This window comes from Cervus canadensis, chromosome 9 (assembly GCF_019320065.1).
Source record: "Cervus canadensis isolate Bull #8, Minnesota chromosome 9, ASM1932006v1, whole genome shotgun sequence".
NCBI classification, from domain to species: Eukaryota; Metazoa; Chordata; class Mammalia; order Artiodactyla; family Cervidae; genus Cervus; species Cervus canadensis.
This window is the reverse complement of record NC_057394.1, coordinates 10879724-10903420: the sequence shown is the minus strand read 5'-3', so window position 1 is coordinate 10903420 and position 23697 is coordinate 10879724. Positions and strand designations below refer to the sequence as shown.

The 23697-nt window shown below is 45.4% G+C and overlaps 1 protein-coding gene and 1 non-coding gene across 5 annotated transcripts in view; both read right to left on the bottom strand.

Moving 5' to 3' along the window:
• The window catches only part of DOCK9 (dedicator of cytokinesis 9), a 270233-nt gene that overhangs the window by 227193 nt on the left and 19343 nt on the right, over nucleotides 1–23697 (bottom strand). The window lies entirely within an intron of this gene.
• TRNAF-GAA lies at nucleotides 12796–12868 on the bottom strand. The gene has a single exon. It is a non-coding gene; the product is annotated as a tRNA-Phe (tRNA).

The following is a 23697-nucleotide window of genomic DNA, read 5'->3' as shown; positions in this document are numbered from 1 at the left end:
GTACCCCATAAATAACATCACTTCATAATTCTTTTTCTGTCACAATCAGCAAGAGGAATATCTACAAGAATTGCTGAGAACTGAGTAGAAATTGAAAAAAAAAAAAACTGACACTGACTTTCTGAGAAACCAAAGAAACGGTCAGAGATATAAAAATTTCAGGAAAGCGTGTACATAGTGATTAAGTAAACTATTCTACTTCAAAATTCAATCTAAATATTGTACCAAATATCTAGTGGCTGCATAACTCATTCATGGATCCCCAGAATTCAAGTATTCATTCACCAAACAGAGCCAAATACAGAGAGCTCCTATTCCGCTCCAGACCTCAGGGATGGCACATGGAGGGAAGACCTGCTCGCATTCTAAAGGAGCCGATGACAACAAGGCGGGGGGGAGACTGTGGGGAGGAAAGGGGTAGGACACACTCTTAACAGAATATACTGACCAACCCCTTCCTGCCTCACTGCTCCACCCAGGAACTGCCTCTTCCCCACCTCACCTCCAAGTGTCTATCACTGCTTAAGTCAGCAGTGTAACAAAAGATGGCTTTTAGCACTTGGAGCTTCAGTTTCAGCATCAGTCCTTCCAATGACTATTCAGGACTGATTTCCTTAGTATTGACTGGTTTGATCTCAATCCTAAACTAAATCAGTCCTGAATATTTATTGGAAGGACTGATGCTGAAGCTTCAATACTTTGGCCACCTGATGAGAACTGACTCACTGGAAAAGACCCTGATGCTGGGAAAGATTGAAGGTAGGAGGAGAAGGGAATGACAGAGGATGAGATGGTTGGATGGCATCACTGACTCGATGGACATGAATCTGAGTAAACTCTGGGAGCTGGTGATGGACAGGGAAGCCTGGCATGCTGCAGTCCATGGATGGGGTTGCAAAGAGTCGGACACAACTGAGCGACTGAACCGAAAAGATATGCCCACCTCCTAGCCCCTAAAATCTGTGGAAAAGGGGCTCTGCAGATGTAATGATGCTGAGATGAGATCATCCTGGATTACCTGGATGGATCCTAAGCCCAATGACAAGTGTCCTTACGTATAAGAGAGAGAGAAGAGGGAAAGACACAGACCCAGAGGAGAGGCCGTGTGGAGTCAGAGGCAGGACTAGAGTGACGCAGCCACACGCCCAGGAAGACGGGGGTCCCCGGGCGCTGGAGGAGGCAAGGAAGGCACCTCCCCGAGGGCCTTCAGAAGGAGCACAGCCCTGCCTGACTTCAGACCGCACGCCTCCGGAGCTGAGAGAGTAAACCTCTGTTGTTCGAAGTCACCGAGTTTGTGATCATCTGTTATGGCAGCCATAGGAAACAAACACAGAGCCCCACATGATTAATACAGGAAACCCTGTGGCTTTAAGGATCTTCTAGTGGGCTTTTACTGGCAGCGGAGGGTCAGGCACCTTATTTCTGTTGTAGCTAATAATTCTAAGCAACTGCCAAGGGAGGAGGCGTAATCTCCGCCCTATGACTTGGTCACGGATGCACCGTAGCTGAACTTGCTTGAGGAGCAGGCAGCAAGAGACGGCGCCGCGGCATTTTACACCCCAGGCTCCACTAAACGTGGTCTTCTCCCTGCACCCCCGCGCCTTCCAGCTAGACACCGGGTAAGATCACCGCACCGTCCAGCCCCCTCCTGCGCATCACCAGTCACCCGCTCAGCCCTGCCAGGCAGAGTGAGGCTTCCCAGACTTGAAGATCCCCTGTCAACGGAGGAAGGAACCTGGACAGATTTTCAAACTTTTGAGTAAACCATGTCAACACCAGTGAGTAACTACTGTTCACGTGTTTACAGTTTAAGACATTTTGCTTTCAACTGTAGCACGGAACGCCATGTCAGTGTTACATAAATGAGGCAAAGACGGCCTCTGCGCGTTGGTCCCAGGGTCATTTATTTCTTCACTGCTGAAGAAAGAAGAAATCAGGCTGAGACTGGTTAGCTCGAGAGCCCCCTGGCACCAAACTCATTTTTCACACACCTGATTATTTTGAAAACAAACAAGCAGATTTCTAACCACAGAGGCTGCTTTACAGAACCCATGGAACAACACCTGACATTGACAAGGTGGGATCTTACAGTTACAGGTCTGCTAGGGCTCTCGGAGCGCTCTGCCGCTGAGCAAGGTCACTTCGACATGTGAGCGCCTTCCAGCCCCCACCACACCCCCCCCCCTCAGCTAGCCCACTCGGGGGAGGGGAGTCCCAGCCCTCCTCCCCTTCTGAATGGTAGTCCCCTGGGAGCCTCTGTTTAGCTGGTCTCGTGCAACTTTGTCCGAGCGCTGTCCAATCAAGCTTGCATGTTACTACTGCTTCTCATGGTTGTGCCTTTTTCCTTGGTCAGCCCCAAAATCCTCAAACCCCCTATAGTCACCACAACACGACTTGGAGGCAAAAGAAAGAAACTAGGAAGAAATCATGCTGTCTTTTCCTTGCCTTGGAAATTGAACTTCCCTGAGAACTGGCCCTGAAGCAACTGCAGTCGCCTGGGTGGGCACACACTTGGCCCTCTGCCCCAGACATCCTGGACAGGCTCTCCCTTCCCAGAGTACAGAGAGCCAGTTTCAGAGGGTACAGAGTTTCTCTACAGTTTCCTGTCCTGGGATGTCAGCTCCTCCAGCTTTGCCTCACTGAGGAGGTGGAACTCAGCTGGCAGAGAGGAAGGCAGCCAGGCACGCACACAAACAGGACCCAAGAGCAAGATGAGGCAGATGAAAGTGAAGCTGCCAAGGACCACCTCTATCCCTTATCCACCAAAGGTGGGGCAAGGGGGGAGAGGACAGCCCAGAGGGATCTGAGGAGGACGGTGCAAGTAAGCAGGGGTAACCGCAGAGGGGAACTGACCCCTTCACCCAAAGCATCCAATCCCCTGCCCCCTCTCAGCTCAGCCCCTCTCTGAAGCTCTATGTAGGCCGCACTGCAGTTGGGACAGCACTGATGTGCCCACACTCTGCAAGGCGGGGGTGAGCATCGTCTGGTGCCAGAGGCCTCTAGTAAATGTTTGCTGAATGAAGGACATGAGCACGGACTTCTCCCTTACATTTAATTACTGTAATTCTTACTCGACATATTAACTCTGCTATAAAGAGTCTGACAACAATGGCGCAGGGAGGCCCGGTCACGGTTTGCTGGTCGTCAGGCACGTTCAACTGCTCCTGTGACATTGCTGAAATCCACAGGTGGAGAGCCAGGGCCCAGCCTGACTGCTCACGCCCCACGACGACGACACCAACGGATCTTAAACACCAACACTGAGCGAAACAGCCAGCCAGCTCTCCTGAGACTGCCGGAATCGCCGGCTCAAGAAACAAGAAGCCTACAGGAAGTCGGCAGCCGGCGCTGGGTGTTATTTATGTGTGTTCCCTCGGCAGCTAGCAGTATACAGCAGGACGTCCATAAATGCTCAGTGCAGGGTTTCCTGGAGCAGCAGATGCTTCCCACAGCTGGGGTGCTTCAACCTCTGGGGACAACACATGCCCTCTCACCTGGCTGCGGGCCCCGGCCAGACCCACACCACCCAGGACCAGCACAAGGTGGCAAGTGGAGAGGGACAACAGACCAGATCGCCACGCACAGAAACAAGGGTGACTTCCTGCTTCTTGAAAGTAACACAGTAACGACTCACTGATGCTTTATCAAAGTGCAAATTTTGACACACACCCCAAAAAAAAGGAATTGGGAAATCCAAAAACTTAGAGAGCAACTCAAGAGACACTTGCTTTGGGCTCCCTTAGAGATGGTTTCCATACGGGCAACAGGTTGAAGACAAGGGCAATCATTTCCCCCGAACTGTTAGTACAATGCAGTTATTAAAACCATAAGTAGAAGTTACACTAAAAGAACCTGCCCAATTATAAGCTCAGCAGCTGACATCACACACAGGCCGGCCGCCCCCCCCCCCCGCCCCCCAGTAACACACACCTTCCCGTTTCTCCCTACGTTTTTCAACAGGAGGACAAGATTTTACCACACAGAGGGAAAAAAAAGGAAGGAAACCTCCCACCTCATCCAACCCATAAAATCATCACCCACAAGCCACTGAGTAGTGTCCTGGTGGGCAGATCTTCTACAAAACTTGCCTCACTATGTTAATCAGCTTCTTTTTTTTTTCTTTAAATGGTATCAAAGAAACCAGAACCTGTAGGTAACGTGGTAAATAGCACTGGGTGTTATCTATACGTGTCCCCTCGGCACCTAGCAGTATACAGCAGAACTGATATCACAACCAGGAAACCTTAAAGCAGACAGAAAAGGAGGGAACTCCTTTTTAAAACGGTGACCCCAGGCTCGCAGGACCCCGCTGAGTGACCTCTCCAAAGTTGCCTTTCCTCCAGGGAAGGCGGGAGGCGGGACGCCCAGCAGCAGGTTTGGCTGGATCGATGCCCACACGCTCTGAGGAGGAGGAACCTGACCTTGGGGCCACTCATGTCCCATAAGTAAGGGCTAGGCCTCATCATTCACCCTCTCAGAGATTAAGAACGGAAGTAGTTTGTTGGTTTTGAGGTTTTCACAAGGAGGAAGGATTTTACAACCAGTGTGCTAACCCCACTTTGGCTCTACTCTGGAAAACAATTAAACAGTTGCCCAACTTTTAGGCCCTGTCTTGGCGGCAAACAGCCTGTAGAACTTGCCCGGTTAGCAGGAAAGTCGAGGGGCATGGGGGCGGGGGTCCTACAGAGCCATTCTGACTCACTGTAGTGTTAAATACCTTGAATGCATTTCACCCACACCCTTGAAACCGGTTTTATTAAGGGTATAGACTCGGATATGGGTGTCTCTGCCTGATTCCACCATTTACTTTTTCCTTTTCATTATATCCAACTCCCGTGACCCATAGCTCTTAGCCCCGGAAATAACCTATGCTTACTTTCATTGGTTGATGCTACAAGATGTAGCTCTGGGTGTTTCTTAAATACTTTTTAAAGTCTTTATTAAATTTGTTACAATTTTGTTCTGTGTTATGCTCTGGCTTTCTGACCATGAGGTATGTGGGATCTTAGCTCTCTGACGAGGGACTGAACCCACATCCCCTGCATTGGAAGGCAAAGTTTTAACCACTGGACTTCCCTTTCGGTGATGCTTCAAGTGAAAAATCCATCCTGAAATTTCTTCTTCTGTCAGGGCGAGGATGAAGAGAGAGCAAAAGCTGAGCAAACCAAGTTTACTCTCTTGTATCCCTAAGAGTTAACAGACAAAATGTTTATTTAAAACAATGTCAAAGAGCCACTGAAATCTATGCCATTTTTTTGGTGGCTGTGCTAGACTCACATTTGGAAGCCAAATAAATAAACTGAGCCAAGCATTTCAGTACACCTTGCTCAATGATAAATTTCCCAAGATGATGTGCTAATTAAAATACCTTCCAGTTGACCCTGGAAGTAAAGTATGGTCTATTTGCAAAAAAAAAAAAAAGGAAAAAGTAAATATTCTACTCTTGATCTCCTCAGAACACACAGCCTTTCCTACGGGGGCCACCTTAAGAAGAACAACTGTACAGATTCTAGAAAGAGTCACCAGACTGAGAAATGCCCCTACCATACAAGGACACAGGTTTGTGTCTGTCAAGGTCCTGGAATCAGACAAGAAGAACCAGGGGATTATTTTTTTAGATCTAAGAATATTTTCTTTAATACCTTCTTTATTTGTTTTTCACTCTAGGGTGTGGTATGAAAGTAATGAAACAAAAAATTAAACTCCACAGTCAAACTTGTTCTCAAAGCAGTGGTTCGAAGAAGCACCAGCTTTAAGCAACATCCTTCCCTGCAAAGTGTCTCTGAACATAAACTCAACATTTCGCTCTTCCTTCTTTTTCCTCTCCTATCTGTAACTCACTTTCTTGCTTTCACATCCAGGAGTGCAGGACTCCTCATTAGCAGGGCTCCTACTAGTCCAGTAATCGGCTCTGCCACAAGTTTTCACCCTGGCAAGTCCCCCAGGCCATGGGCAGCACCAGGGACCATGGTGGCAGCACAAGCATTGATCCAGCACTGGTGCCCGGTGACAGATAATGTACCCCATTCACGCTCAAGGTTGAAGAAGATGTCCATGGGGAGGAGTTAAGAAATGATTCACTGCTGTTTGCTTCTTGGTTTACTTCTTTGTTTGTCTTTACTTCTTGATTTACTTTTTTGTTTGTCTTTCCATGTACAAAGCTCTGGCAAGATTTTCACCAATCTGTGAGTTTTGGAAAAGAGGCAAACCTGGAGACAGGACTCTAGGCATCCCAAAATTCACGCCGTATTCCCACTGTGTAACTTTATCACTCTGCTACTGTCTGGCCCTACTCTGGCCAAGAAGACAGCTGGAATTTTTAACAATATATGTTTTGTATCTGCCAAAGTAACATATGCACATAACAAAAAACATAAACATTACCAAAGGGCTTATAATGAAAAGCAAGCTTACCCCACTCCACTCCCAGCCTTGCTTCTCAGAGGCAAATCCTTTCAGTGACTTCTCCTGGGAGTTCCCTCTGTATCTAATCTACAGATTTTCTAAATTTATCCTTTCTAAGCATTTTCAATCAACTTTATGCTATGAGAGATGAGGAAGCACACAAACAAAACTCTTGTGCTCACAGTCACTATTTTTACCTGTGTAACGTTAAGTAACACACTTTATAATCTTACTCCATCACTGAGAGTTTCTCATGACTTCCCACTGTGTAAGGTAAAGATGTTAAGTACCAAAAAGTGAAATTTCAATCACTGAAATTTAGCTTTGCTACTAGGTGGCACCAGTGGTAAAGAACATGCCTACCAATGCAGGAGACACAAGAGATGCAGGTTCTATCCCTGGGTAGGGAAGGTCACATGGAGGAGGGCATGGCAATCCACTCCAGTATTCTTGCCTGGGGAATCCCATGGACAGAGGAGCCTGGCAGGCTACAGTCCATAAGGTCACCAATAGTTGGACACAACCGAAGTGACTTAGCATGCACTAATACTAGCTGATAAATCATGTGCCTGAATATGGAATGAAAAGGAAGAGTAAAAAATACATTTTGGCATTATATGGACCTCAATAAATCCCTCCATTTCATGGTTCCAACTGGCAGAGTAATCAATGGGTAGTCTCAAGAATTCGGGAGGGGAGGCCCAACCACGAAGCAAAAATTCATCATTCGTGTGACTATGTTTACAATACCTCTGAACTCACACACCCTCCCCACCCCCTCACCTTCCAACCTTAGGGTATCTTGCCAAGAGGAGGTAGCAGGTAATGCCAAGGTGTCTCATCACACTTTGGCCAGCCCTGAGCTTCAGGAAGCTTGCTTCAGCCAGGGGGTAAGGATGTACCAGAAAAAGGCAAATCTGATTTGAGGGTGCCAGTTAAAGGTTACTGGTGTAACAGATAATTGAAGATAAGACATATACTACAGCCAGTTAATGATCCCTAACACAAAACACTGAATTTCACTTGGAAACTGCTGATCTTTCAAGATCATCAGTGCTGGAGATCAGGGGTCCCCAACCCCTAGGCCGCGGAAGGGGACCAGTCCAAGGTCTCTTAGGAGGTGGGCTACACAGCACGAGGTGAGCTGCAGGCGAGCGAGTGAGCGAAGCTTCCTGCGTCTTTACAGACGCTCCCCACTGCTCACATTACCGCCTGGGCACAGGACAAGTCCAGGGCTCCCCCTGATTCTGCATTATGGGGAGCTGCAGAATTACATCACTGTACATCACAATGTAATAATAATAGAAATAAAGTGCACAAAAAGCGTAATGCGCTTGAATCGTCCTGAAACCATCCCCCGAGCTCCCTAGTCACTGGAAAAACTGTCTTCCATGAACTCAGTACCTGGTGCTGGCGAGGCTGAGGACCACTGCTATAGATACTCTCTTAGGCCAATGTCCTCATTATACCTAAAAACATAAGCAACAAACATAGCAAAAATATTTTAAATAACTTACTAAGTTTTCCAAGTTTATCAAGGTTATTTAAGCTTCAGAATGTAAAATGACATTAGACTACATTTTGGATCCTGCCGAAAATTTCCAACAGTAGAAAGTGAGTAAAAACTTGAAAATCAAAAACTGAAACACACATGGAATATGTAGTTCTTTGTGCACATACACACGTGTGTGTATATATAGTCTTTGTGCACATATACATGTATGTGTATATATATACTTTTTCATACTCTTTTCCATTACGGTTTATTATGAGATATTGACTATAGTTCCCTGAGTTATACAGTAGGATCTTGTTTACTTTATATATAGTAGTTTATTCCAGAATAGATCACATCCTGGGCCATAAGTCTAGCCTTGGTAAATTCAAAAAATTGAAATCATTCCAGTCATCTTTTCTGACCACAGTGCAGTAAGATTAGATCTCAATTACAGGAAAAAAATTATTAAAAATTCAAACATATGGAGGCTAAACAACACGCTTCTAAATAACCAACAAATCATAGAAGAAATCAAAAAAGAAATCAAAATATGCATAGAAACAAATGAAAATGAAAACACAACAACCCAAAACCTATGGGACACTGTAAAAGCAGTGCTAAGGGGAAGGTTCATAGCACTACAGGCTTACATCAAGAAACAAGAAAAAAGCCAAATAAATAACCTAACTCTACACCTAAAGCAACTAGAGAAGGAAGAAATGAAGAACCCCAGGGTTAGTAGAAGGAAAGAAATCTTAAAAATTAGGGCAGAAATAAATGCAGAAGAAACTAAAGAGACCATAGCAAAAATATATATAGTAGTTTACATATACTAATTCCAAAGTCCTAATTTATCCCTCCCCCACTCTGGAATGTGTAGTTTATATTATGTCACAAAGCAGAAGATAAAACTTCAGTGATGTTTTAATTATAACCCAGTGCCTATACTTCACCCCATATTTCAGGCCTGTAGGAGAAATATAAACAAGACAGCTTTGGGGTGATATGTCAGTAGAAATATCTAAGAAAGCAGAAACGTCGAGTCAGCCATGGTGTGATCCTCAATGACTCACTGATTCTCCTGGCCGCTCAGTAAACATTTCATAAGCACCCATGTGTTCCAGACACCATCATCAAGTCCCATAAGCTCTCTTCATCTATCTCTTCATCTATAACCTGGAGCAGCTGCAGCCTGACCCACTCCAAAGTGCCTGTGGCTCTCAAACTGGATCCTATTTGAGACACAGGACCGCCCCAAATGTTGGTTCTCCTCTGACGCAAAGGTGCCTGACCCTTCAAATCAAAGAGCAAACCTTTTCAGAGACAGCTGCCCAATGCCTGAAGCCAAGCCCGACAAGCCCATTTCCCCAAGTGGAATAAGAAGGGCGAGGAGCAGGTGGGAGCCTGCCTTCCACCCTCCCACCCTCGCACTCAGCCCCCTCCCACCTCTGCTGGGACCCCTCCGTCCAGCAGGCGAGGGTGTGGCAGCCACTCCCCTCCATGGACTCACAGTCGTCAGCCCCCACTGTTCCTGGCGCGGCAGGAACGACGGCACCTGGAAGGCGGGGACACCTCACCCAGGCTCCCTGCTCCATGGCCAGCTCCACGTGCCCTTTACCGGCCGGGAGCCGGCGATTAAAACCGTGACCTCTGGGCCACCCATCTCCCCCAGCTCCTTGGGCCCAAAGCTCGGTTAGTGCTTCCTACTTCCCTGATTCCCACAAATGCTCTCTTCCTGCACACACACCTCAGACCGCCTCAGAGCTGGGACACGCATCTCACCCTGGGTTTGGGGCCTGGGGCCCGAGGCCTCTTCATCCTCCCACTTCCCTGCCAATCCTGAACAAGCACCTAAGCCTGCATCTTTCGTACCCAAGAAAATATCATCCAAACAAATTCCAGGGAGTTATTTTTAATTGAAGTAGAGCTGATTTACTATATGGTGTTAGTTTCAGGAGTACAACATAGGGATTCAATTATCCATATTTTGTTCAGATTCTTATCCATTATAGGTTATTACAAGACATGGAGTGTAGTTTCCCGTTCATTACAGTAAATCCTTGCCATTTATCTATCTTATACGCAGTGGGATATATCTATTAATCCCATACTTATTTATCCTTCCCCCTCCATGGTTTTTTTAACACCCAGAACTTAAAGCTATGAGAATGCTGTACAAGTCATTCACTGATAGGCCAATCAAAGAAAGCAGAGACAGGAATGATGGGGACAGTCTCTAGGAGGGCCTGAACCAGCTACAGAAAGGAGTCTGTCCCCATCACCATGTTCATCCTTTTTACCTGCAATTACATCAACACCCAGACAAAAATGACCCCAGTTGCTAAGAATGATCCACAAAGTATATAAGCTAAGCTAGGTCACTTCAGTCGTGTCCGACTCTGTGCGACCCCATAGACATCAGCCCACCAGGCTCCCCCGTCCCTGGGATTCTCCAGGCAAGAACACTGGAGTGGGTTGCCATTTCCTTCTCCAATGCATGAAAGAGAAAAGTGAAAGTGAAGTCGCTCAGTCGTGTTTGACTCTTAGCGACCCCATGGACCGCAGCCCACCAGGCTCCTCCATCCATGGGATTTTCCAGGCAAGAGTACTGGAGTGGGGTGCCACTGCCTTCTCCGCCACAAAGTGTATAAACCCTCTCAAAACTCAGCAAATAAACTATGTTTCAGAGGGTGGGACATTTGAGAGAGTAGCATTGAAATATATGTATCACCATATGCCACACAGATAGGTAGTGGGAAGTTGTTGTATACAACACAGGGAGCTCAACCCAGTGCTGTGTGACAACCTAGAGGGCTGGGATGGGGTGGGAGAGAGGCTTAGGAGAGAAGGAATATATGTATACCTGTGGCTGATTCATGTTGATGTATGGCACAGACCAACTCAACATTGTAATGCAACTATCCTCCAACTGAAAATAAATAAATTGAAGAAAAAGAAAACCTATGTCTCCAATTTGAAGTGAAGACAAAGATACTTCACTCCTCCAAAGGCTAAGAAAAAGTCGAAATTCACAATCTGCTGAACTTCCCTCAGGATACATTTGCCCACAAAAATACAAGGACTACAGGAAATACCTCTTCAGAAAGAGAAACGAGCTGGCTTTTTTGAAAATAAAGAAGAAATTCAAAGAGCAACAAATGCCAAACTGATATTCAGCCAAGGGACTGTTCCTGTTTAAACATTCAAAACATCCTTAATTACCATAAGTCATTAGCTCTTGGCATCTCAGCATGGTCGTTTTCTCATGGAAACGTGGGTGCCAACAGAACTGGGGCCTGGAGTGGAGGGAAGAGGCATAAACGCACCACTCCTCGCGGAAACACCGAGACACCCGCCAGGCGTGGCGGACAGCCAGCCAAGGAAGAACCCTAGCCTCCTCTCCTCCACAGGGACCGCTGCCCCTGGCCCGCTGCCCGCCACCTGGGCCTGAAGCAGGATGGAAGCATCTCACGTAAGGCACATGCTGGCACCCAGGGGCTCCCAAGCTGGCTCCCCACCCCCTAGACTCTCTGAAGGAGTAATAATCAACATACAAAATACTCTCTACTCCAAGTATCAATTTCTTCATTTATCTTCCTGCCTCAATCTCCAAGGGAGAAAGATAATACAGGGTTTATTGTAACATTTTTTTACCCAAAAGGCCTTTGCCTTTGGTTGGATGGCATCACTGACTTGATGGACATGAGTTTGAATAAGCTCTGGGAGTTGGTGATGGACAGGGAAAACCTGGCATGCTGCAGTCCACGGGGTCGCAAAGAGTTGGACACGACTAAGCGACTGAACTGGACTGAACTGAAAGAGTAAAACTATATTATTAGTTATTGATAACTACCAATAACATTTTTAAGAGGCTTCAAAAATTCAGTGCCTTTAAGGTACCAAAGCTTAAGCCAGATATTTTATACACACCATCCTTCGTCTTCCCAGATTATAATATAAAATTAGGGATAGATAAAAGCTGCTTTGGATCATGCCAGATCCATTCTTACCAGAAATGGCTCTTATAGTGAAATTTCCAATCTTATTGCTAACCCAGCCGTGAACCAAGGTCACTGGGAAGCTTTACGAAGTTGCTCTCACATTCTGTGTTCTTCCCCCTTTCTATGGTCTCTCTTATCTCAGAGGACAATTATCTCGTTGAAAATTTAATCAGAAAATCTCATAGAGAAATTAATTTGTACTATGATACTAGTGAGTTGAGGCATTATTGCTCCTAGAGATAAATCCTCCATAAAGGAGACCACAGGAAAAAAGCTGTGCTTAACACAAATAAATGAAGGACTAATGGTAGATTTTTGAGGTCTCAGGATTATATGGAGGGCTGAAGTCTTTCCCGTCACCCCTTTCAGTACCCTGTTTCTCAGCTGTCTCCGCAAGCACAGTTCCTAAACAGTCCTGGGCCGCATCCTCGACCCTATCCCCTCAAACGGATTACTGTTGACATCGCCACTATTTCCCCTCCTCATTTCCACTGTTTTACTTTCCTACTGAAGTCAGGCAAGAATTATGTCAGTAACTTAAACCATAGACATCACAAGGACTTTGTTAAATGAGAAAAGTAAAAATTCACAAACCTATAATGTTGCAAAGAAGGTAAGTTTGCAAAAAGAACTAAGAAGGTAAGTTTGGCCACTTGTACATTATTTAAAATTGCAGCAGTGGGTACCATCATGTCCGACTCTCTCCAACCCCATGGACTGCAGCCTGCCAGGCTCCTCTGTCCATGGGATTCTCCAGGCAAGAATGCTAGAGTGGACAGCCATTCCCTTCTCCAGGGGATCTTCCCGACCCAGGGATTGAACCCAGATCTCCTGCACTGCAGGCAGATTCTTTACTATCTGAGCCACCAGAGAAGCCCAAAAGAAAGACTCTGCCAAAACCCGGGATCAAACCAGGGTCCTTTAGATCTTCAGTCTAACACTCTTCCAAATGAGCTATTTTGGCGCCCCAATACATTAGTTAAAACTGTAGCAATGGGTACCATCATTTCCCACAGTAATCATGTTTGTCAAAGGGGGAGGAGGGGAAAAACAAACCCATCAACTCTGATGCCTATTTTCAAAGTATCACATTAGATTTTTAAGAAAAAACTTAAGACTATAAATTGAATTCTTCAAATTCAATTTAATCAAATTTAACGTACTTGCATTAAATTATTTAAACTGTTTTCAAAGATATTCTTTCTATAAGCCATTTGAATCAAAAAGTCAACTGCTTTTATTTAAGGTCAACAGTAAGTACTTTCTGAGAAAAGCAGGGACCTCTATAACTCGGATACCAGGACCAAGGAATAAAAAATAAAAACAGGGTCCCAGGTTTCAGTAACTGCTAGAGGAATCTGCTTCCTGCCACAGCCTGGAGTCAGGATCGGTTACTGTAACTAGGAAACCTCAAGTCGTTACCTGGTCCCCTGTGATAGGCAGTGCCTGTGGCCTGGGCCCATCAGATAACACGAACTCAGGGTTATCACCAAGGGAAGCAAAGCGCCCAGTGCCCACCTGAGCCCCTCACCTTCCTACTCTCAAGAAAATATCAGGTGGTTCTGAGAATAAGGGTCATTCTGCACTGAAAAAACACACAACAGATGGGGCTAAAGCAGGTTAAAAGCCACATCTCAGAGATGATCTGCCCTAACACATTAAGCAAGAAAAGGGGATCACGGAGAAGCCCAAGTGAATTTCAGTATAGGATCATTTTCATCTTTCTCCTTTTCCACCATAAAAGACATTGCGATACTTTGAGTATGTCAAAGGATGTGGCTCTTCTGCTGGACTGCTCGGAAATCTAGTTCATGGGGATTATCAGATCTATTTATAAACCCCAAAGGCTGTGAAATTACAAATATCAGTGCTCTCACCTAGAAAAATGAAGACTCTGTTCTATAATTATAACATAGAAAATGTTCCTCTCCATTCTCTAAGACTCTCAAGGTAGGTTAGCGTTTCACCCAGCTGAAAATGTGAAAGAAGGTGGGCCCATGTGACCCATTACCACCTAGGACTGAGGCCAAGATAGCTGAAACCAGAATCCTATTATCTCTGAAATAATGCAAATCACTGTGAAGCAGGTTTTACAGAGTAACAGGGGAAACCACGTTCTCACTAGCTCTGCACTGGGAATTTCAGAGGCTGCAATATTAAATAGTGTTTGATATAAGTACACAAATAAACACAATATAGAGTTTAAAAAAAAAAAAAAAAGGAAAGGGAAAAAAAAGCCCTAGAAGTACTGGGAAGTCAGACTAGTGGGATTTCAGACTAGGGAGAAATCATACCTGGTTCATCCTTTGCCCGTGTTCTTTCAGGAAGATGATCAATAACGACTGCCCCTAAAGTAAACACCTAGGGGTACCTCGGTAAAGAGTACACAGCACTCCCTGGTTTTAGTCTTGCCTTTGTGTGCAAGCGTGAAATTCAATAAAAGTTCCAAAACTAGAAAGGGGGGGGGGAAAGTTAGTAATTTGCCTTCCATGTGGGACAGGGTTCCTTCTGCTGAAGACCAACGCTAAAGGAACTTTCTAGAAACTTTCAAAAGCAAAATCTGCATCCCTGTGTGGAAGCAGGATTCCTCTCCTAGGAGAGGGGGCGTTTATTTGGGTGGGGGGCGCTCTTGTGAGTGGGGAAGGACACCTCAGGATGCCTAGCAGGGAAAGCCAGCCAGGCTTCTCTGCTTGGAGATGGAGGGGGGCAGGGACTGGAAGAAAAGGCAGCCTGGCCAGCACTCAGCCAACTGCGGTCGGGCCAGAAACACAGGGCCAAGGGGAAGAGAGGTACAAGGAATTTGGATTGGGGTTTTAACGGAAAACGATATGTAATTACACAGGACCTAAGCGACATAATCAATTATATTAATTACTACCCTGCACCCAAGTTCCTAACTTTTCTCCAGGCTTTCAACAGGACTGCCTCGTAAGCCTGTACAGCCTCTCTCCAGCTTTAAATGCAGACAGACAGCAGATACAGAGAAGAGAGCTCGGAACGATCCTATAAGTATGCCCTGCTAGACCCAGAATCTGAGGCCTATTGTAAATTCCTAGCCCAAGGCATCTGCGCTTTTTCCGAAATAAGTCGCGCTTTCCCAAAGCACCCTCCGAACCGAGTATGGGCTGCACTAGCATCTCAGGGAGGAGGAATTTTAACAAAAGTGCCTTTGTAGCTGAACGAAACAGAACCTCGTCTGGTTATTGTATTCCACACCAAATGCTTCGAAGATGACAAATTTAAATTCCAGAAGGTCTTCTTCCAGTTTAGTGAACACAAGTGCCTCCCTGGAAATTTTTTTTTTTTTCTTTTTCTGAGGAAGAAAGCACTAGATATACTTTTGGGTCATTTTTAGAATATATGAAAATGCAACTGTGAGAGTGGTTTTGCCATACAGACTAATAATAGGCAGTTTAACTTCCCCCCGGGCACCCAGAGACTTTATTGTTTGACACTGCTTTGGCACATTAAATAGTGCTGAGGAAGTTGTTTTTGAGCCTGTCCTTTAAAATAACAAATCTTAATGGAAAACATCAAGGGGAGATTTAAATACTAAACATTCAAAATATTATACAGATATGTTAATATCCTTATAAAAGATAACTAATTTTTTTGTACATTATTAACTCTGTGGGGGAAAAAAGATGTTATGTCTGTAATGATTCAACTAGGTGTGGCCCAGGCTTCACTGTGAGTAAAACCAGCTCCTAGTCGTCCAGAACAAAGAAACGAGCAATCCACAAGTCATTTCTGAATGGATTTATATTTTGGGGCAACAAACTGTCCTCCCCAGTTCTGTTGTCTAAGTTAAAATAGATGTCGTGGAGTGAACGCTTGCTGGGTGGCTGCCCAGCACTCCCCTCAGCCCCATCACAGGCTTTTTTTCTGAAATGCCCCTTTTCCTATAACCTCCACAGCAGTGCGGGCTCACTCATGCCAGAACAGGTTGGAAGGCGGCCCAGGCCAGTCCATCCCTGGGGCCAAGAAGCAGTCCCTTGCTCTGATGAAAGGCAGCAGCCTTACAAAGCAAGAGGTATAGCCGTGGGGCTCCCTGAAGCCACATTCCTACGATGACCCAAGGCCCCGGCCACAGAGGTAGGTTCTAACGATGGTCACCAGATCCAGGTCCCCTCCCTGTGGGTGTCAGAGCTGGGCCTGAGAGATGGGCCAGTCTCTTGTCAAGTAGCTGGACCCTCAAGAGTGCCATTTCCCACCACTGGATTGGCAGCAAAAGGAGAAAGGGAAGGCAGAGGATGAGATAGTTAGAAACGATGATCACTGACTCAGTGGACATGTGTCTGAGCAAACCCCAGGAGACAGTGGAGGACAGAGGAGCCCGGTGGGCTACAACCCATGGGGCTGCAAAGAGTTGGACATAACTTAGTGACTGAACCACAACAAGACTGGGAGCAAAGCAAGGAAATCTCCAAGTAGAGAAGGACTCAAAACCTTAAGAACAGCAGGGATAAGGGAGAGCTTACTGAAGGCTGGGAAACCCCAAGACACACCCAGCTGCATCACTCCCCTAAGGCTCTGGGAGACACCCTGCACCTTTATAATACACTGACTGCCCTTTTCCACTTATATTACTTAGACTGACTTATGTCAATTGGAACCAAAATTCCAAATTAATACAGATTTTCAGCAGTCACACAAAAGAACTGGTCCAAAATATCAGGTGATAGATACCTTGGGTATAAAATCTTGCAAGCACAAAATAGATACCATAGAATAGGGGGGAAATGATATTTTTTAAGTCCTAATTTAAAAATAATTACCCTGCCACTCAGGGAGGGGAAGTCCTGGCTTGAGCTGGTTGACTGGTCTTTCATCTCTGATTTCTTTATTAAATCACTGACTTAGGGTCAATTTTGCATTTAGGGGACTTCCACATCTTCCTATTACACAATTTTCCTCCAAATAAAAGAATAGTTATTTGAACATTTAAATGTTTCTGTAACACTAATGTGCTGCCTTTAACACTACTATGCTGCCTTTAATAAAGAAAAAAGTAACTGTATCTTATAAAATAAAGGTTAAGTGTGCAAATTATAAATTTAAAAGTGGAACAGCTTCAAAGCTCTTTGAAACAATAAGTAAACCCTCCTTAAAGGATAATGGTTTCAAAAATACATATAAGCAGATGTGGAGTTCCATGCTGGCTTACAAGAGACTAAAAGCCCAGCAGGCACTCTGCTTAAACAGTAAACTACTAAAAAAAAAAAAAGTAAACTACTTGACATGTATTTAACTGAGTTTGAAGACACTCTCATTCGCACTGATTTTTCTTATACTGACAATACACCGTTAATTTTGTTATGTTGAAAACTGATGAGATCTACAGTCACAACTTTAAGAGAATCACCTAACTTGTATTGGACAATATTTCAAAAGGCAAAATCAGGATTCAGAGGGCTATTTCAAGTATTTGTACAGTATCTCTCCCAAAACCGTACATGACCCACACATCAAGAAAAATATGAAATGCCCCAACTTCAAAAACCCCAGTCTTAGTAATTTAGACCTACAGCATAGCAGTCCAGGGGGAATCCGGGGCTTCCGCGATGGCTCAGTGGATAAAGAACCTGCCTGCGATGCAGGAGACACAGGAGGTGTAGGTTTGACCCGTGAGTCGGGAAGATCCCCTGGAAGAGGAAATGGCAACCCACTCTAGTGTTCTTCCCTGGGAAATCCCATGGACAGAGGAGCCTGGCGGACTACCGTCCTTGGGGTTGCAAAGAGTCAGACACGACTGAGCAACTAAGCAGGCACACATACGGCATTACCTGACATCTTGACATGGGCTGTGCTGCTGGGATCGACCAGGTTAAGTGAAAACCCAGACGGGACATCCACCCGTGTCAGCGACCCCAGGACCCTCTGCCCTAAGGCTGCATCTTCCCTTACCCTAACCAGGCTCTATGTGTCCCACAGGCCAAAGCCACTCAACAAGGGTTTTCCCCAAGCACCCTGGTCAAAAACTCGCCCAGCGGAGGCCCTTGGACGTATCTATCGTGCTCCAGCGAGGCCGTGCTGTGGAATGGAGCAGAGCCAAGGAGAGCGTGCTGGGTGGCACTGCCCATCAACACCAGCACTCTGTCCCTGCAAGGACCCCGGGGCCTCCTGGGAGGCCCACGCCAGCTCTGCTCTGGGGACATGTCTGCACCATGTACCCATGCACCACGGCCCTTACCTAGCACCACCGCGTCGGTAAATCCAACACTCTGTTTGCATCTATCACCTTACCTGACCTCTCGGAAATGTGTGATAGATGTGTGACCATCTATCACACACCTGACAAGCTTATGTGTCCGTGCTCTGAAACGCTCTTCCCTGGCTTCCCCGACACCCCACCCTCCTGGATGTCCCGTCTCTCTCAGGGTCCAGACCCGCTGTGAGGTCTCCTCTTCCACCACCCAGCCCGAAGTGGGGACGGAGCCACGTCTCCTCTCCTCCACAGTCTCCTCCACAGGAAACCTCACACCACTCTCTTGCTTTGGAGCCATGTCCACAGGGAGGCCTTCAATTAGGTTACTGTTTAGTCTCTAAGTCATGTCCAACTCTTGGGGTAGAGCCACCCTGATCAGAGATACCGACTTAATACGCATAAAGCGAAGTCTCAGAATTTGCATTTTTCACCAGCCCCCAGGAGGTCTTGGATCCTGAGCTTGTACCAACCACCTACTCAACACCTCTATGCTGAGCAGACATCTCAGTGGGTCCCGCTGTAGGCGTGCTGAGGTCACCTGCTCGCTCCTCCACCTGTCGCTTAAGCTGGGCATACAGGCGCAGCCCTTGAGGTCCCCCCTACCTCTTTCCCTCCCACATCGAATCATTCATCGAGCCCCGTTAAGTTTACTGTCCACTTCCTGTCATTCCCAACGCCATTTCCTTAGTTTAAGCCAGCAGAGTCTCTTAGAGGGATGCCTGCCTCTGGTCGCGACCTTTCCAAGCCACTCTCACTGCAGCCAGAATGATCTTCCAAAACCAAATCCAACCACGTCAGCACCCTGCTGAGGATCCTTCAGGCAATCCCAACCAAGCTCAGGATAAAATTTACATTGTTTTAAAAAATCTATTAAGATGTAATTCAGACTTCCCCAGTGGCTCAGCAGTAAAGAAGCCGGCTGCAACACAGGAGCTGAAGGAGATTCAGGTTCGATCCCTGGGTCAGGAAGATCCCCTGGAGGAGGGCATGGCAACCCACTCCAGTGTTCTTGCCTGGAGAATTCCATGGACAAAGGAGCCTGGCAGGCAGCCTACAGTCCATGGGGTCAGACACGACTTAGCACACACGTATGCAAGATACAACTGAGACACCAAGAAATCCATTCAAAGTATACAATTCCTGATTTCAGTATACCTAGAGTTCTCAACATTCACAACAATCTAATTTTTATCACTCCAAAAAGAAACTGCGAACCCATGAGCAGTCTTTCTTCATGCCCCCTTCCCCAGTCCCTGGCAATGGCAAATCTCCTTTCTGTCTCTGTGGACTTGCCTGTTCTGGACATCCTAAATATGTGCACTTTTATCTGGCTTCTTCCGCTTAGCATGTGTCAAAGTTTATCCACCCTGTGGGATGTATCAGTACTTCACTCCTTTTTATGGCTAAATAATATTCCATTGTATGGTATACTATACTTTGTTAACTATAAATTTGTTTTTCACCAGTTATAGATATGTGGGTTCTCTATTTTTTTTTTTTTTTGGCTATTACCATAATATTACTGTGAACATCTGTTGTGATGGTTAATTTTATGCGTCAACTTGACTGGCTCACAGGGTGCTCTGGGTGTGTCTGTGAGGGTGTTTCTGGATAAAATTAGCATTTGAATCAGTGAACTCAGTAGAGCAGCTTGCCCTCCCAGTGTGGTTGGGCATCAACCAGTCAATGCTAACTGCTACTGCTAAGTTACTTCAGTCGTGTCCGACTCTGTGAGACCCTGTCCCTGGGATTCTCCAGGCAAGAACACTGGAGTGGGTTGCCATTTCCTTCTCCAATGCATAAAAGTGAAAAGTGAAAGTGAAGTCTCCCAGTCATGTCCGACTCTTCGCGACCCCATGGACTGCAGCCTACCAGGCTCCTCCGTCCATGGGATTTTCCAGGCAAGTGGAGTGGGGTGCCATTGCCTTCTCCGCAACCAATCAATACAGCCCCCCAAAATGGGACCAAAAGGCAGAGGAAAAACCTGGCGTTTCCTGCCTGAGGATTTAAGGCAGGATGTCAGTCTCCCTCTGCCCTTGGTACTTCTGGTTCTCAGGTCTTCCGACTCCAAACTGAATCATACCAACTGGCTTTCCTGGGTCTTCAGCCTAGAGACAGCAGACTGTGGGACTGCTCAGCCTCTGTAATTTCATGAGCCAACTCTTCACAGTAAACTTCTTTGTGTGTATGTGTGTGTGTGCGCGCGGGTGTGTGTGTAAAAGTCGTTCAGTCGTGTCTGACCCTTTGCAACCCACGTATGTGTATGTATACGGCTTCCCAGGCGCCTCAGTGGTAAAGAATCCGTCTGCAAAGCAGGAGATACAGGTTCGATCTCTGGGTTGGGAAGGTCCCCTGGAGGAGGAAATGGCTACCCACTCCAGGGTTCTTGCCTGGGAAGTCCATGCAGTCGAAAGAATTAGACACAACTTAGTGACTAAATAACAACAATACAGGTATACTGTCAGTCGCTCAGTCATGTCCAACTCTTTGCAACCCACGAGGCAGAAATAAATGTTTTCCTGGAATTCTCTTGCTTTTTCTAAGATCCAATGGATGTTGGCAATCTGATCTCTGGTTCCTCTGCCTTTTCTAAATCCAGTTTGAACATCTGGAAGTTCTCGGTTCATGTACTGTTGAAGCTTGGCTTGGAGAATTTTCAGCATTACTTTGCTAGCGTGTGAGATGAGTGCAATCGTGCGGTAGTTTGAACATTCTTTGGCATTGCAATTATTTTTTTTATTATTGAAGTATAGTTGGTTTACAATGCTGTGTTTCAGGTATATAGCAAAATGATTCAGTTATATGTGTGTATATATATACACACACACACATATACACATCTATATCTGTACTTTTTCAGATTCTTTTCCCTTATAGATTATTACAAGATACTGAGCATAGTTCCTTGTGCTATACAGTAGGTCCCTGCTGGTTATTTATTTTATATATAGTAGTCTGCATATATTCATCCCAAACTCCTAATTTACCCCTCCCCAATAGATTCAGCTTTTTGAAGAACTGCCAAACTGTTCTCCAAAGTGGCTGCACCATTTCACATTCCCCTCAGCAATGTATGAGGACTCAAATCTGTCCACAAGTTCACCAACACAACAACAACAGACAAGGGCTGCTGCCTGTCTCCAGGTTCCGGCCATCCTAGCAGAGGTGAAGTGGTAGCTCACTGTGGTTAGTACATGTGCTGCCGAAGCGCGCACTCACTGTGGTTTTAAATTACATTTCCCAGGTGACTAATGTTAAGCAGATTCATTTGTACATTTTCTTTAAAGAAACGTTTCCTTAGATTCCTTGTCAATTTTTTAACTGAATGGTCTTTTTATTAACGAGTCGTAAGAGTTATTTTACACATTCTTTTCCCTCATTCAGTGGGTCATTTTTCCACTTCCATAGTGTCCTTTGAAACACAAGTTTTCATTTTGATAATATCCAATTTATTTTTTCTTTCGTTGCTTGTGCAAATCTAAGAAACCACTGCCTAACCCAAGATCATGAAGATTTACACCTATGTTCTTTTTCATGTTTTATAGTTTTAGGTCTTAGACGTTTAGGTCTGTGATCAATTTTGAGTGGGATTTTACCCATGGTCAGACAGAAGGATCCAACTTCAATCTTTTGCGTATGGATATCCAGCTGTCTCAGCACTGTTTGTTACAAAGACTATTCTGTCTCCATTGAACAGTCTTGGTACTCCTGTGAAAAATCAATTGATTACAAATATATATCCAGTTCAAGCCTCTACACTTTCCACTTTACATGTTAATCCTACATTCAGTAATAAAATGGCTAGCATATGGTATATATGTTTTCACAAATTTTTTTAAAAAGCAAGATAATTTAATGCCATGCCTTATAAAATTATCTCAGTAGCCTTATAAGCTAAATCTGACTAAAAGTATGACCTGCTGACAGCTGCTCTAAGTGTTTACTGAGATACAACAGTGAAACAAAGCTTATTCATTCCATAGAACACCTAAAAACTTGTCAATATTGCAAGACATGGAGGAAGGGGAAGGTCAAGAAGACATAAAAGGATGACAGGGGCCATAGCTTTTAATACATTTCTCCCTCACCCCATCTCCCCCCAAAACTGTGTTTTACTCTGCTGCATCTTCTCTTTTACAATTTCTTCATCTCCTCTACAGCCAAGGTTTTCAGACTGACTTACACACACACACCCCTCTCACTCACTCGCTAAGATAAACCTGTCTCTCTTCAGAGATATTCCCTGGCTAGCACTCCATCTCCTACACAGACAAGATGTGAAACATGGTGAGTTAACTGGCCTTTCAGCTTGTCAACACACAGTTTTCCAGACCCAAACAATCTTGGAACGATCAGATCTGGCAGAGTGGGGATGCCAGCCTCAAAGGGTATAAAGTCACCACTGAAGGGTGTGGCATGCATACAAGACAGTCTTCTGGGGGTGCCGGGGGAGGTCTTCTGACCCTCCCCACACCCACTGCTCCCAGAAGACGCTGATGTTTCTCTCCTTTCCCACACTGTGCTAACTCTCCATTTCCGTGTCTCGCTAGCCCGCTCCGGTACTGCTGAGCTGTCTCCACATGCTTTCTAATCTTCCTGTAACAAACATGTCTTGCTCTTGTAGTAAGAGAGGAAATCATTCTTTTTTAAAAGCAGCAAAGAATGGTTCCCTAAGAGCATATACCAAAACGCCTTCTTACAAATCTAATTCAATAAGAATTTGCCATCTTAAGTGATTTTTAAACTTAATAATAAATAAAACTTGGACAGCGTTTACATTTACTTGTACAGTTCACGGACCCCTCCCAGGCAAACTTAGAACGACCTCATGGGAAACAAAAAACTATTTCACTTCTTCCAATTTGTCATGTGCTACAGATCTCTGTGTCTGACAAATTTTTAAATCTCACAGCACACACTGGTAATCTTATTAAGTACCGTAAATAAAAGGAGAGCCACTCTGACTCGGCCTGGCTGATTTCCTTCCCAACTCCTCTTATTCCTTAAAGACACGGGAAGAACGAGGGATGTTTGTCGACGTTCACACCCCAAGCCTCCTCCAACAGGATATCTCCATCCGCTGCTCGCTTTTTGTTCATTGCTCAGAACAGGAAAACTCGCTTTCCTGCTTTCTCAATACCAAATGGGTGAGAGCGGCGAGGGAAAACATCCCCTCAGAACCCACCCCAAGGCTACACAGAAGGCAAGAGAAACAAAAGCTGGTCCATTCTTTCCCCAAATATTCCCTTGGCAGGCAGCCGAGGGCCACGCCAGCTCAGTGGTTTAATATCCTGTCGCTTCGGCGGAAAAGATAGAGAATTAGGAAGCTGCCAGCCCAGGAAGCCAGAATCTGCTCTGCTGGTGTTAATATCTATCTGCTGTGCATCCATCACACCATCACCTTCCACAGAAAGAAAAGCCGACCGTTGGCAGACAAGTGACAGAATCAGGAAAAGGTCTACAAAAAGGTACATGGTTTAGAAGACAAGGGGTCCAGGCAAACCATCAACAGAAGGAATCCTTTTTAATGTTAGAAGAATTGTAAAGAAGCATTCGGGAAACAAAAGAGAAAACTCATCATTAAG